The sequence below is a fragment of the Chlorocebus sabaeus genome, chromosome 7 (genome assembly GCF_047675955.1).
Source record: "Chlorocebus sabaeus isolate Y175 chromosome 7, mChlSab1.0.hap1, whole genome shotgun sequence".
Lineage (NCBI taxonomy): Eukaryota > Metazoa > Chordata > Mammalia > Primates > Cercopithecidae > Chlorocebus > Chlorocebus sabaeus.
Genome location: NC_132910.1, coordinates 21901118 through 21913325, shown reverse-complemented (window position 1 = coordinate 21913325; position 12208 = coordinate 21901118). Strand labels below are relative to the sequence as shown.

Sequence of the window (12208 nt, the reverse complement as noted above, 5' to 3'; positions counted from 1 at the left end):
TTTGATCCTATTTGTGAGTAATGGCACCTATTTGTAAGACGGTTGTGAGGCAGGTGGGAGTTCAGTCTGTGACCCTAAAAGAATTAATAGGCCTATGTGAAGTTCAAATCCAAAATGAAGATCAAAAAATACTACGTTCTAGCTGCTTAAACAGTCTGTATTTTCCACATTAGGACTGATTCAAAGCAAATAAAATTCACACTTCAAAGTCAGAAGTTACATTCCTCTTAAAGGATATTTGTACTCGGTTGCTGCTATAAGACAAAGATTAACTTGACAGCCTCAATGTCTGTTACATATTGTGGAAAAATTACTTAAAGTAGCTATCATTTATTAAATTTCTATTTTCTGTTAGGTGCTTTACAAATACCACGTCAAGTCTTCACAGAAACACCGCAAAGTAGAGACTGATACCTTCTCTTTATACACAATGAAACCAAAGTTCAGCCACGTAACTGGCCCAGGATCACACAATTAGCAAGTAGCAGATCTGTTATTCCAAGCTACTTCTGTCTAGATGCCTCCAAAGTCCATGTTCCTTCTACACTCTGCAACTTCAGCCTTCTATCCTAACTCTTCCTCCTCCCCGGACATTAAATTTTACTCAGAAAAAGTAAAAAGACATTTAAAACACACGCACACACACACATACGCACAGGCAAAGTCTCCTCATGAAATTTCCTAAACGTGAGTTTCAACAAATTTAAGATTTGAAGGCTTTTTTTTTAATCAGCTTTCATACTTTACACCTTAATGCTGCACAACCCGTGTCTTCCTCCAGACCCCCCAACTTACGTATTTAGTTCAGGCTTTTAGTAAGTGGGCACATTCTGACAAACTGAGAACCCAGTATGGATTTTTTTCTGTCACGTGCTCACGAAGGGTAGACCAAATGCTTCCACTATGTACTTGGTTCACCCTACTACCACTCTATCACTAGTTCCCTCCACATTTACATACTAGTTGGACAAATGAAGAACACTTGATACATTCTGAAATAGGAAAAGATAAATGATGGGGGGAATCATTTTCTAAAATGACGCATTGTGCACTTTTTAAGAATAGCAAACTCAATGTATAATTTTAAATCCTTAAAGAATATAACCAATATCCCTGAAACCCTCGCTGGAGAAATGGACCAACACATGTACTTATGTGCTCCTTCTAACTTCTAAACTCCCGCCTCTCATTTCAAGGCAACCCTTCTGAATTTAGTGTAAATCATTATCTTATTTCAAAAATATTGTTACAAATATATGAAGGTCTAAGCAATATATTTAGTTTCAGTCTTTTTCAACTTTCTTATAGAAAGTGTTTCATGCTCTATAAAACTTTCTAAGCCTTTCACTCAATGCTGTAATTTTTTTTTTTTTTTTGAGACAGAGTTTTGCTCTTGTCGTCCAGACTGGAGTGCAGTGGTGTGATCTTGGCTCACTGCAACCTGTCCTCTCCCAGGTTCAAGCAGTTCTCCTGTCTTAGCCTCCTGAGTAGCTGGGATTACAGGCACCCACCACCATGCCCAGCTAATTTTTGTATTTTTAGTAGAGACGGGGTTTCACCATGTTGGCCAGCTGGTCTCGAACTCCTGAACTCAGGTGATCTGCCCACCTCAGCCTCCCAAAGTGCTGGGATTACAAGCATGAGCCACTGTACCTGGATTTCAATGCTGTATTTTCTAAGGCTGATCCAAACTGTAGTATGTATATGTAGTTTGTCCTTTTGGCTGCTGTATTATAAGGTAGTGTTCCAACGTATGTACAAAAAATTTCTGATTCGGCTGGGCACGGCGGTTCACATCTGTAATCCCAGCACTTTGGGAGGCTGAGGTGGGTGGATCACTTAAGGTCAGGAGATAGAGACTCCCTGGCCAACGTGGTGAAACCCCGTCTCTACTAAAAATACAAAAATTATCCGGGCATGGTGGCACACGCCTGTAATCCCAGCTACTTGGGAGACTGAGGCAGGAGACTCGCTTGAACCCGGGAGGCAGAGGTCATGCCACTGCACTCCAGCCTGGGCAACAGAGAGAGACTCCATCTCAAAACAAAACAAAACAAAACAAAAAAACTCCAAAACAAAAAACTGCACACACATTCTGATTTATTTTCTTTTTTTTGAGATGAAGTCTCGCTCTGTTGCCCAGGCTGGAGTGCAGTGGCGCAATCTTGGCTCACTGCAACCTCTGCCTCTCGGGTTCAAGCAATTCTCCTGCCTCAGCCTCCCAAGTAGCTGGGACTACAGGTACGAGCCATCATGCCTGGCTAATTTTTTATATTTTTAGTAGAGACGGGGTTTCACCGTGTTAGCCAGGATGGTCTCGATCTCCTGACCTCATTATCCACCTGCCTCAGCCTCCCAAAGTGCTGGGATTACAGGCTTAGCCACCGCACCCGGCTTTCTGATTCATTTTCATGTTGGTGGGCATCTGGGTTATTTCTGATTTTCATAATGCAGAATAGAAACTTCCTAAAATTTGTCAAGTTGTGCAACTAAATTTGTAAAGCTCACAAAGTTCTGTTTGGCAGCTTCCTGAATCACGGTTTCATAATTTAAGAATAAAAATCTCATTTCTCCCCTATTTCACTAGTTGCTGTTAGCACGACAGGGAAATTTTTTTTTTTTTTTGGAGACAGAGTCTTACTCTTGCCTGGGTTAGGGTGCAGTGGCACGATCTCAGCTCGCTGCAACCTCTGCCTCCCGGGTTCAAGCGATTCTCCTGCCTCACTGCCTCAGTCTCCCGAGTAGCTGGGATTATGGGCACATACCACCAAGCCTGGCTAATTTTTGTATTTTTAGTAGAGACGGGGTTTCACCATGTTGGCCAGGCTGGTCTCGAACTCCTGACCTCGAGAGATCCACGTGCCTCGGCCTCCCAAAGTACTGGGATTACAGGCATAAGCCACCGCACCCAGCCATGAAAGGGTATCTTTGATGAATCATCATCATGATGACATTGGTGGAAAGCCCAGATGTTTCTATTAAATTATATGATTATTCAACTCAATGATCATGATTATTTCACATGCTCCAGTACACCCTCCCACCTCCTTTCCCAGAACCACAATCTATTATGTCTACCTCTGATTTCAAGACTTCTTCAATTTTAAGTTTACACATTTGGTAGGCTCGGTGTCACTTTATAGATATTAACCAAGGTTGACAATAACTATAAAATGATATACCTGAAAAGTTGAGCTATCATTACTTTGTTAGAAACAAACACCACCAGAAGTATTATAATGCATCATCTTTTCACTTGTTAAAATTAACCAGCATGGGCCGGGCGCGGTGGCTCAAGCCTGTAATCCCAGCACTTTGGGAGGCCGAGGCGGGTGGATCACGAGGTCAGGAGATCGAGACTATCCCGGCTAACATGGTGAAACCCCGTCTCTACTAAAAATACAAAAAACTAGCTGGGCGTGGTGGCGGGCGCCTGTAGTCCCAGCTACTTGGGAGGCTGAGGCGGGAGAATGGCGTGAACCCGGGAGGCGGAGCTTGCAGTGAGCCGAGATCGCGCCACTGCACTCCAGCCTGGGAGACACAGCGAGACTTCGTCTCAAAAAAAAAAAAAAAAAAAAAAAAAAAATTAACCAGCATAAGATTAAGAATAACCTCTACCCTGAAAAGTAAAACTGATTTCATGGTTCAGTGGTTGTAGGTAATAATTTACAGATGTAAAGCTATCAAAAACTTAGTAGGTGACCTTGGGAAATTTATCCTTTTCTTGCCCTGATATACTCAGTTGTAAAATGAAACTAAATAACTAGCTCCACAAAGACCTGAAGCTCCACCAATGAAATACGCATTTTGCACACTTCTTACTATCTACTCAAAATAGTACCCACCAAATACTGGACTCTCAATAGACACTTGCTGGTATAGACATGTATATAGCCTTGCAATGGCATTTTTCCACCCTCATGTTTTACTTCAATTGTGAAAACCCCCAAATTCTATAAAATCAAACTATATTTATGCCCCAACAAACAGGTCATTCTAACACTGGCTTCATTCATGTGTACATAACAGATTCATTCATTCAACATGTACAGGGCATCTCCCACATGCTAGGGATGCAGAAGAAAGAATAAGGCAATTGACAAGAAACTGACAATTTTAGGTGTTCAGGAAAGTCTTAATGTCTGTCATAAATTGACCTATTCAGCATATTTTACATATACAACTATTTTTTCTATCAGATTGGTGACTCTTGAGTTTCATTAATTTACTCATTTTTAGTAAACAGGGCATCAGTGAGTAGAATATGGAACTAGAGGGCTGTTGCCTGAAGAGGTGCCTCCAATCTAGGACCTGATTCCAGTCATGGGAGGCAATTAAGGAGTGTGACACAGCATGTGGACTCTGGAGTCAGCATGCTCACAGTGAATCCTAGGTCTACCACTTAGCTGCTGAGTAATCTTGGCAAATTACTTCTCTGTACCCATTTCTACACTGACAAAATGTGGATAATAATATTAACTATTTCGGAGTTAAACGCTTAGCACGGCACTTGGCACAAAGTAAACAGTAAGTAAATGTCACCATAACTGCACTATAATAAGTGATTCTGCTTTGAGAGTTCTGGAAAGACCCTATCAACACATAAAATGAAAATCAGTAAGGATAAATGTTTATGGGACAGAGGCAGAGGAAAGTAAAAAGGAGACATGAGCAGAGGGTCACAGTGGTCTCTCAGATTTTGAGGAAGGAAGAGAGATAGGTCAGAATTTTACCAAGCATTCACCTCAAGTGATCAGATTTTCTAAGTTCATGAAAAAGACGGCAGAAGTAGATAAATGCCTGTGGAGAGTCCCTAAACAGATTCTGCAGTTAGAAGAATCACACTCTCAAAGGCGACATGCTGCAACAACTTCAGCTTTCTACCTGCTTTTTGCTGTCTTGACCTGCCAGACTCTCCTTTCCTACACATCACAAGGTTCCCACACCTTTCTTCTGAACTTTCCCACCTCCGCCCCACCACTCCCCGTGACATAGCTGAGTGTCTTGTCCGCTTGGTAGGGAGCATGTCAGATAAAAAAGGCTCTGCAAAGAGAGGACCACCACCTTGGCCAGCAGCCCTGAGAAGTTTTAGGGGCACTATGAACCTTTTCACAATTATTCAAATACAGTAGGGGGCATGGCCATATCGCTACTTACCTTCTCAAGTACCACCACTGCTTTGTAACTCTAAAAACATTTCCTGGCCGGGCATGGTGGCTCACACCTGTAATTCCAACACTTTGGGAGGTTGGGGCGGGCGGATCCCTTGAGGTCAGGAATTCAAGACCAGCCTGGCCAACATGGCAAAACCCCATCTCTACTAAAATACAAAAATGAGGTGGGTGTGGTGGTGCATGCCTGTAGTCCCTGCTACTCAGGAGACTGAGGCAGGAGAATCGGCTAAACCTGGGAAGCGGAGGTTGCTGTGAGGCAACATTGCCCCGTCGTACTCCAGACTGGGCAACGAAAGCGAAACTCCGTCTCAAAAAAGGCAAAACAAAACAAAATTTCCTCTCACACAACTTCAAACCAATTTTTTAATACTTTCGGTGTGCTACTGACTTCCCACAACAAATTTTACAGCTCATAACCTGAGCCACTTCACACAGTAGGGAGTGTGTTTCAGTATTAGTAAGGCTTGGGTAGACATGTAATAGGTGTGATGTCCTGTAAAATTCACTAAAAATGGGATTCTACTTTTATTTATGTTGCCTACAGGTTGCCTATTGTACAATGATAAAGGCTCAGCCCATTTTTTAGTTAGTTCTTTTAACTATTTAAGGAATTTTGAAAAATATTGCCAACAAAAAAATTATTTCATCCAGTTTATTCTGCTACACTTCCATCATCATACATCTAGACTTTTTACTATCTATAGCCCATATTAGAAAAATATGTTCTCTTAGTTTCTTGATAAAATCCTACCTCTTTAACATGTAGATTTCGATGAAAAATTTTTTAAAAAAGGGAAAAGATACAAGACAGAATATAGTCAGGTGAATATGTTTTGAGGCCAATACTTGTCTTTTATTCCCCAAAGTTGCTTTCTTTGCCACCTTTCCTCTGCTATCCCTCCTACCCAGCAACCTTTACTGCTCTCCCCTCAAACCAGCTTCTTTAAGACCCTGGTGGTGAGGGAACCGTACAGTGATTAAGAACATGTGCTTTGAAGGTTATTGAGGAATATGAATTCATCCCCTGGCTTCAGTTCAAAAAATTGCTAAGTACTATTACATGTGAAGTTTCTAGCTCTGCATGGCACACAAAAATATCCCACAAATGGTGGCCACTAGTATTATCATCATCTTACAGTCACATCCTTTATTGGTAATTGTTTGGGTTTCAGAACTACAAAAAAAAAAATTGCTATATAATGAACAGCCTTTTAGGACGCTCTAGTGTCCAGAATGAAACTAAGATGAGAAGAAAAAAGAAAACTCTGTCTACAAAGAATGAGTCTACAACTGTCAGAAGGGGAGCAACTAAAGAAAGACTCAAAGATTACATCTAATATTCTGAAATTGTTGCTCTGTCAATAAAAAGGGTGATTTGACTTTTTGATAATGCCAGGCCAGAAGAACAGGTGCAACAAAAAGGTGGTGGCAGAAGAGAAGGGGAGAACTGGCTGGGAGGAAAAACTGTGAGAGTTCAGGCAGCCCTGCTCACAAAGGCAGAATCAGGAAGGCATGCAGAGAGTTTAGTCATGAGGAAGGAAATGGGGGCATGACCCAGCTACCTGTCCCTCAGTAGCTCAGGAGGTCTGAGGTCATGTCAGCTGTGTGTGGAAGGAGTCAGTTGCATTGAAACACTGAACACCTAAACTCCAGATCTCTGGCAGTTACACATCCTCGGAGAGATGCTACATTTCTGAGGTTTGTGTGTGGGTGGGGGCTTTTTATCTACTATTTGACAAAAGGCACTTAATGGATCAGAAAATGGTTCTTCACTTTCTTAACACAGTTGGAAAAGAGCAGAGGGCTAACAGATTTATGAATCACAGAAAGGTAAATGGGGACACTGATCTACAATGAAAATACCGAAAATCTGTGTTTTAAAAAGTCACACATCACTCTGCTGTTTCCAAAACTACTAGTATGAAGTAACCATGTCCCATCTTTTGGGGTTCTGAAAGTTTGACCATTTCCCTCATATGTTCCAGCGTGGGCAGATGCCTCTATGTTTACAAAACACAATAAAGTACTTCTGCCTTTTCAAAGTTTAAAGAAACATACAGCAGGTGAACTGGTTAACATGTATTTGAGGCCGGGCATGGTGGTTCATGTCTGTAATCACAGCACTTTGGAAGGCCGAGGCAGGAAGATCGCCTGAGCCCAGGAGTCCAAGACCAGCCTGGGCAACACAGTGAGACCTCGTTTCTTTTTTTAAAAAATTGTTTATTTTCACTTTGGCTCTTCTTTGACTTTTTTTTTTTTTTTTTTTTTTTTGAGACGGAGTCTCGCTCTGTGGCCCAGGCTAGAGTGCAGTAGCGAATCTTGACTCCCTGTAGCCTCTGCCTCCCGGGTTCAAGTGGTTCTCCTGCCTCAGCTTCCCCAGTAGCTGGGATTATGGGCGTGCACTACCACACCTGGCTAATTTTTTTGTATTTTTAGTAGAGATGAGGTTTCACCATGTTGGCCAGGCTGGTCTTGAACTCCTGACCTTAAGTTATCCACCTGTCTTGACCTCCCAAAGTGCTGGGATTACAGGCGTGTAATCTCTTTACATAAATTTTTTTTTTTTAATAAATAAAACAAAACAAAAAACATGTGTTCAACTCCTGACCTGGTATATTGTCTTCTTTTTTATTTTATTTTATTTTATTTTTAGACGGAGTTTCGCTTTTGTTGCCCAGGCTAGAGTGCAATGGTGCGACCTCGGCTCACCGCAACCTCCGCCTCCCAGGTTCAGGTGATTCTCCTGCCTCAATCTCCTGAGTAGCTGGGATCACAGGTGTGCGGCAACACGCCCACCTAGTTTTGTATTTTTAGTAGAGACGGGGTTTCTCCAAGTTGGTCAGGCTGATCTCGAACTCCCGACCTCAGGTGATCCGCCCGCCTTGGCCTCCCAAAGTGATGGGATTACAGGCGTGAGCCACCGCGCCCGGGCTTTACTGTTTTCTAGAGTACTATTAAAAATGGCCACAGAGGATAAACTAAAAAAATATATATTTTACACAAACACATATACAATCTACATATACATATATGCATGCATGCAATATATGTAATATATACAGATTTGTATACTTGTGTGTATATGTTAATGAAACTGCAAGCATAAATTTTCTCCCCTTAAATACTAATGCCTGGTTTTATATGTATATTTCGAACCTCCTTCCCCACACAATGGATTTTTTAAGTGCATCTGTCAGAGACAAAGGCTTCTAGGTACCTCATTCTCCTCACTATCCAGGGCTCAATCATGGCACTCACTGTTAAGTATACTCAACTTTGAAGTGGGTAGTCATAGTAACACTGCCAGTCCTTTTCAAGATTCTTTTTCTTCTATTCCTCTTCTAGCCTTCCTCCTATCTCAAACCAGCACTTAAAAATACAGAAAGCTGCTACTTGGTAAGTGGGACACTTTTTTGGACACTGCCTTAACTGGGAGAGAAAAGACAAGGGCAAGGATGTAGGCTATTTGCATAGCATTGCCTTGAACAGTGTTTGCCGTAGTTGTGGGAGTTGGAAGGAGAAAAGAATAACTAAATAGAAGCTGGTAACTGTGCAAACAGCAGGGTGCCTCTTCCATCCAACACTAAAGAGTGGCCATCTTTTGTCTATCCTGTCCGTTCACAAGATGATCTCTAACGGCAGGACGGAAAAGGAAAGCATTAAAAGTATTACACGATGGCACGCAAGCAGATCCTCCTGACGTATTGTAGTTGCTGAGAAACTGGCATGGAAGGTCATACATACACGAAGAGGATAAAGCCACCATGAAATATAAAAACATACATGTCTGTAAATGTCTGAAAAAGTTCTGGATGAAAACTCCCCAAACTCAAAAGTGGGCATCCTCCAATAAGGAACTGGGGGGAGGGTGCTGGAGGGCCACAAAGAGGAAAGTTCACTTTGTAACTGTACTTTTGTACCATGAAACATTTAAACAATGAGAATAGATTCATGTGCTACTTGTACTTTTTATAAAATCAAATTTTAAAAGGCATGATAGAGAGTTTTTTGAGATTTAAAGTTAGAAGTATAAAAACCTAGCAGATTACCACCACTCAAAGACTCAGAAAGAGACACAATCCCCAACGAGGCATATCAGAAGTCTCCTTTCACACTGCATTGAAGCATACTGATTTCATGGATATTATATCCTGCAAGATTTTGCAACAAAACAATTCATGTGACAAACCCTGAAAAGTTTAGGCTACCTTCTATTTACGAACTTTTCTTTGAAACAGAGTCTTACTCTATTACCATGACTGGAATACAGTGGTGTGATCATAGCTTATTACATCCTCAACTTCCCAGGCTCATGCCATCCTCCCACCTCAGACTCCTCAGTAGTTGGCACCAGAGGCATGTGGCACCATGCCCAGCTATTTTTAATTAAAAACTTTATTTTTTTTCATAGAGACAGAGTCTGCTTATGTTGTACAGGCTGGTCTCCAACTCCTGGGCTCAAGTGATACTCCCACCTAGGCCTCCCAAAGGCCACTGTTCAAGTCGCACACATTTTTGCTATTCTTCAGCACTGTTATTTAAAAACAGAACTTCTGAACTCATATGTAAAATTTAATTTTTGAAACCTCTAAGTACACTCAATATTTCTAAAATAAAAAGATAACACTACCTTAATATACAGTCTTTCAAAGCTATTATATTTCATATACTTTTGGCAAACACATTACTGAGAGTTAAAAATTGGGTTGCTAAAGAGGCAGATCCCAGTTATCGTAATATTCACTAGGCACTGAGGTTGAGTCCATGTACCATTCTCATAATTAAGAAGTCTTTTAAAAACTGTTTGGGGCCAGGTGTGGTGGCTTACACCTGTAATCCCATCACTTGTGAGGCCGAGGAAGGTGGATCACTTGAGTCTAGGAGTTTGAGAGCAGCCTGGCCAACATGGTCTCTACTAAAATACAAAAAAAATAGCTGGGGTGGTGGTGTGCACCTGTAATCCCAACTACTTGGGAGGCTGAGGCAGGATAATCTCTTGAACCTGGGAGGAAGAGGTGGCAGTCAGCCCAGATTGCACCACTGCACTCTAGCCACTCTAGCCTGAGCACAGAGTGAGACCGTCTCAAAAACACAAAATAAAAAACAAAAACTGTTTGGTCTCTAGTTTTCATGTATTTTATTTTTATTTTTTTAAAAACAGGGTTTCGTTCTGTTGCTCAGGCAGGAATGCAGTGGTGCAATCATAGCTTACTGCAGCCCTGAACTTCTGGACTCAAGTGATCCTCCGCCTTAATCTCTCAAAGGGCTGGGAATACAGGTGTGAGCCATCAGCACCTTGCCTGGTTTCCAATTTCTTAAATGAGTAGTCAAGAGAATCAAAGTTCTGGTATCCAGTTACATTATAGAAAGCAATATTACATGGACTTTGCAGGGTAACAAGGAACTTTTTATTCATATCTAGAGTGTTCCTTTCTGTAAGTATGCTTACGGTCTGAAGTACGTATAAAAATAACAGGTAAAAACAAAAACTCAGTCCAAAGCAAAAACTATTTTGAATCAATTTTATGTTTAAATAAAACATGTAACAGTGATTTTTTTTTCACTAATATGAGATGTTCTCAGTGACTAATCTTTAAAAGCAGAGGAAGTAGGACACGTATACATTCCCAGTAACTTTTCTGAACACATACACATCAACAAACTATTTCAAAAATAAAGACCATGAGGAAATATTAGAATTTACGTGCTATCAAAAAACACCATACTGGCTGGGCATGGTGGCTCACCCCTGTAATCCCAGCACTTTGGGAGGCCGAAGCGAGTGGATCATTTGAGGTCAGGAGTTCGATAACAGCCTGGCCAACACGGTGAAACCTCGTCTCTACTAAAAATACAAAAATTAGCTGGGCATGGTTGTGGGTGCCTGTAATCCCAGCTACTCAGGAGGCTGAGGCAGAAGAATCGCCTAAATCCGGGAGGAGGAGGTTGCAGTGAGCCGAGGTCGGGCCACCGCACTTCTCCTAGGCCACAGAGCAAGACTCCGTCTCAAAAACAAAAAAACAAACACCATACATTCGCTAGTATCATAAGGTAGAGACTGAGATGGTGCTCATGAAACTTTAGCTTTAAGTCCTCTGGTCCCGATCTTGATCATGCTTAAGCAACAGTATTAACTGATAATAGTAACAAAATATTGTTATTTTCTACAATAATTAAGAACATAAAGATAACCTTTAACAATGAGGGAGTCCAATCAACTGAAATTCAGGTAATTCCCACAATTCATACTGTTCAATAGTTGAAAAGTTCCCCTACATCAAACTTTGTACCATAACTGTTACAGAGAAATGACAGTCTTCTTTCTATAGTAGCATGCTTAAAATGTAGATTACGCAGAAAGAGAACATTTTTAGTACAAACAAAAAAAGATGCGGTGCTTAAAGTACAAAGTAGAAGGATTCCTCAGAAAACAAAAGCAAAGCCTCCTTGAGAAGATCCTTATCTTTGCCTCCTCTGTATAGGAAGACTCACTTCTGCCATGAGCTGACAATCCATCTGCACATTAGTGTAAACCACTCCAACATACGAACGATGGCTACACTAAGACAGTCAATGGTCAGCGTCTGCCCACTGACTTATTACGCAGTAAGTAATAAGGAGACGTGAACACTGGACAACCTCCAGCTGAATCCCATGGACCCTTACTGTTAACCTGTCATCCACCATCACAGTTTTGGATCTCTTGTTAAATTAAAAAGCATGGGTTTAGCAGAAAAGGAATCTGGGTCAACTGCATTCCTTCTCTTAAGCTGTTACTTGGGATAAATCGAGCTTCCTCATCTGAACAAGTGGCTTTCAATTTGGCTCACACAAACTTATTAACCATGATTATCACAGCACATGCACATAGGAAATAATCAATAAGTGTTTTATTTTCCTAGGGGACCCATCGGGGCAGAAAAGGTGAGTCAAGGTTTCTTGGCAGTGCAGAGCAGCTAAAAGATTTGTAGTTGTGCTTTAAAAAGATAGGGTGTAGGGTGGGAGAGAAGGATCCTTCCCTCATCACTTCAGGC

The 12208-nt window shown here is 41.4% G+C and overlaps 1 protein-coding gene across 18 annotated transcripts in view; it reads right to left on the bottom strand.

Moving 5' to 3' along the window:
• The window catches only part of RUFY3 (RUN and FYVE domain containing 3), a 105810-nt gene that overhangs the window by 91377 nt on the left and 2225 nt on the right, over nucleotides 1-12208 (bottom strand). The gene's annotated exons all lie outside the window — the stretch shown is intronic.